We start from the raw sequence: 3,997 nt of genomic DNA on the forward strand, positions 1-3,997 counted from the left end.
CAAAGATTGGGGATGCCCCGGAAGGCATCCCCTCTTTCGTCCACTTCCATCGGTAATTTACTTGGAGCTATTTTTTTTAATTCACCAACATGATATGTGTTTTGCTTGGAGCGTCTTGTATTATTTGTGTCTTTGTGTCTTAGTATGATACAATCATCCTTGCTGTACACACCTATTGAGAGAGCCATACACGAAATAAAATTTGATAGAATACTCTATGTGCTTCACTTATATCTTTTGAGCTATGTAGTTTTCTCTATGTGCTTCACTTATATATTTTGAGCTATGTAGTTTTTCTCTATGTGCTTCAATTATATCTTTTGAGCTATGTAGTTTTGCTCTATGTGCTTCACTTATATATTTTGAGCGTTATAATTTTGCTCTATGTGCTTCACTTAGATCTTTTAGAGCACGGTGATGGATTTGTTTTAAAGAAACTATTGATCTCTCATGCTTCACTTATATTATTTTGAGAGTCTTAATAGCATGGTAATTTTCTTAATAATAATATGCTTGGTATTCAAGATTTGTGAAACTTTCTTTTGAGTGTGTTGAATACTAAGAAAATATTGAAGCATGATAATTGTTTTGAGATATGGAGGTGATAATATTAAAGTCATGCTAGTTGAGTAGTTGTGAATTTAAAGAATACTAGTGTTAAAGTTTGTGATTCCTGTAGCATGCACGTATGGTGAACCGTTATGTGATGAAGTTGGAGCATGATTTATTTATTGATTGTCTTCCTTATGAGTGGCGGTCGGGGACGAGCGATGATCTTTTCCTACCAATCTATCCCCCTAGGAGCATGCGCGTAATACTTTGCTTTGATAACTTCTAGATTTTTGCAATAAGTATATGAGTTCTTTATGACTAATGTTGAGTCCATGGATTATACGCACTCTCACCCTTCCACCTTTGCTAGCCTCTCTAATACCGCGCACTTTTCGCCGGTATCATACGCCTACCATACACCTTCCTCAAAACAGCCACCATACCTACCTATTATGGCATTTCCATAGCCATTCCGAGATATATTGCCATGCAACTTTCCACCATCTAGTTCATCATGACACATTCATCATTGTCATATTGCTTAGCATGATCATGTAGTTGACATAGTATTTGTGGCAAAGCCACCGTTCATAATTCCTTCATACATGTCACTCTTGATTCATTGCATATCCCGGTACACCGCCGGAGGCATCCATATAGAGTCCTACTTTGTTTTGGAATCGAGTTGTAATGATTGAGTTGTAAATAAATAAAAGTGTGATGATCATCATTTAGTAGAGCATTGTCCCAAAAAAAGATAGAAAGGCCAAAGAAAAAAAGAAGGCCCCAAAAAAAGAAAATAAATAAAAAGGGGCAATGCTACCATCCTTTTACCACACTTGTGCTCCAAAGTAGCACCATGATCTTCATAGTAGAGAGTCTCTCATGTTATCACTTTCATATACTAGTGGGAATTTTACATTATAGAACTTGGCTTGTATATTCCAATGATGGGCCTCCTCAAGTGCCCTAGGTCTTCGTGAGCAAGCAAGTTGGATGCACACCCACTAGTTTCTTTTGTTGAGCTTTCATACATTTATAGCTCTAGTGCATCCGTTGCATGGCAATCCCTACTCACTCACATTGATATCTATTGATGGGCATCTCCATAGCCCGTTGATACGCCTAGTTGATGTGAGACTATCTTCCCCTCCTTTTTGTCTTCTCCACAACCACCATTCTATTCCACCTATAGTGCTATATCCATGGCTCACGCTCATGTATAGCGTGAAGATTGAAAAAGTTTTGAAAAAGTTAGAGTATGAAACAATTGCTTGGCTTGTCATCGGGGTTGTGCATGATTTAAATACTTTGTGTGGTGAAGATAGAGCATAGCCAGATTATATGATTTTGTTGGGATAACTTTCTTTGGCCATGTTATTTTGAGAAGACATAATTGCTTTGTTAGTATGCTTGAAGTATTATTATTTTTATGTCAATATAAACCTTTGTCTTGAATCTTTCGAATCTGAATATTCATATCACAATTAAGAAGATTTGCATTGAAATTATGCCAAGTAGCACTCCGCATCAAAAATTCTCTTTTTATCATTTACCTACTCGAGGACGAGCAGGAATTAAGCTTGGGGATGCCTGATACGTCTCCAACGTATCTATAATTTTTGATTGCTCCATGCTATATTATCTACTGTTTTGGACTATATTGGGCTTTATTTTCCACTTTTATATTATTTTTGGGACTAACCTATTAACCGGAGGCCCGGCCCAGAATTGCTGTTTTTTTGCCTATTTCAGTGTTTCGGAGAAACAGAATATCAAACGGAGTCCAAATGGAATAAAACCTTCGGGAACGTGATTTTCTCACCGAACGTGATCCAGGAGACTTGGACCCTACTCCAAGGAGTCAAAGAGGAGGTCATGAGGGTGGGGGGGCGCCCCCCTAGGGCGCACCCCCCTGCCTCGTGGGCCCCTCGGTGCTCCACCGACATACTCCTTCCTCCTATATATACATACGTACCCCCAAACAATCAGAACAGGAGCCAAAAACCTAATTCCACCGCCGCAACTTTCTGTATCCACGAGATCCCATCTCGGGGCCTGTTCCGGAGCTCCACCGGAAGAGAGTCATCATCACGGAGGGCTTCTACATCATCCTAGCCCCTCCAATGAAGTGTGAGTAGTTTACCTCAGACCTTCGGGTCCATAGTTAGTAGCTAGATGGCTTCTTCTCTCTCTTTGAATCTCAATACAAAGTTCTCCCCCTCTCTTGTGGAGATCTATTCGATGTAATCTTGTTTTTGCGGTGTGTTTGTTGAGATCGATGAATTGTGGGTTTATGATCAAGTCTATCTATGAATAATATTTGAGTATTCTCTGAATTCTTTTATGTATGATTGGTTATCTTTGCAAGTCTCTTCGAATTATCCGTTTGGTTTGGCCAACTAGATTGGTAGTTCTTGCCATGGGAGAAGTTCTTAGCTTTGGGTTCAATCTTGCGGTGTCCTTTCCCGGTGACAGAAGGGGCAGCAAGCCACGTATTGCATCGTTGCCATCGAGGATAACAAGATGGGGTTTATTTCATATTGCATGAATTTATCTCTCTACATCATGTCATCTTGCTTAAGGCGTTACTCTATTTTTAACTTAATACTCTAGATGCATGCTGGATAGCGGTCGATGAGTGGAGTAATAGTAGTAGATGCAGAATCATTTCGGTCTACTTGTCACGGAAGTGATGCCTATATACATGATCTTGCCTAGATATTCTCATAACTATGCTCAATTCTGTCAATTGCTCAACAGTAATTTGTTCACCCATCGTAGAATACTTATGCTCTTGAGAGAAGCCACTAGTGAAACCTATGGCCCCGGGGTCTATTCTCATCATATCAATCTCCATCACTTTAATCTTGCTTTGCTTTTTTACTTTGCTTTCACTTTTTACTTTGCATCTTTATACCAAAAATACCAAAAATATTATATCTATCAGATCTCACTCTCGTAAGTGACCGTGAAGGGATTGACAACCCCTAATCGCGTTGGTTGCGAGTAGCTATCGTTTTGTGCAGGTACGAGGGACTTGAGCGTGGCCTCCTACTGGATTGATACCTTGGTTCTCAAAAACTGAGGGAAATACTTACGCTACTCTACTGCATCATCCCTTCCTCTTCGGGGAAAACCAACGCAAGCTCAAGACGTAGCAGCTAGTGTGAAATAGAAATCTATACCTAAGAGATTCATCCCCACTAACTTATTTATCTCAACATGAAATTATGCCACCTCACCATACAATTATGAATAGCATAAGACTGATGACCCACAAGTATAGGGGATCTATCGTAGTCCTTTCGATAAGTAAGAGTGTCGAACCCAACGAGGAGCAGAAGGAAATGATAAGCGGTTTTCAGCAAGGTATTCTCTGCAAGTACTGAAATAAGTGGTAACAGATAGTTTGGTGATAGGATAAATTGTAACGAGCAACAAG

The sequence above is a fragment of the Triticum urartu genome, chromosome 6 (genome assembly GCF_003073215.2).
Source record: "Triticum urartu cultivar G1812 chromosome 6, Tu2.1, whole genome shotgun sequence".
Classification (NCBI taxonomy): domain Eukaryota; kingdom Viridiplantae; phylum Streptophyta; class Magnoliopsida; order Poales; family Poaceae; genus Triticum; species Triticum urartu.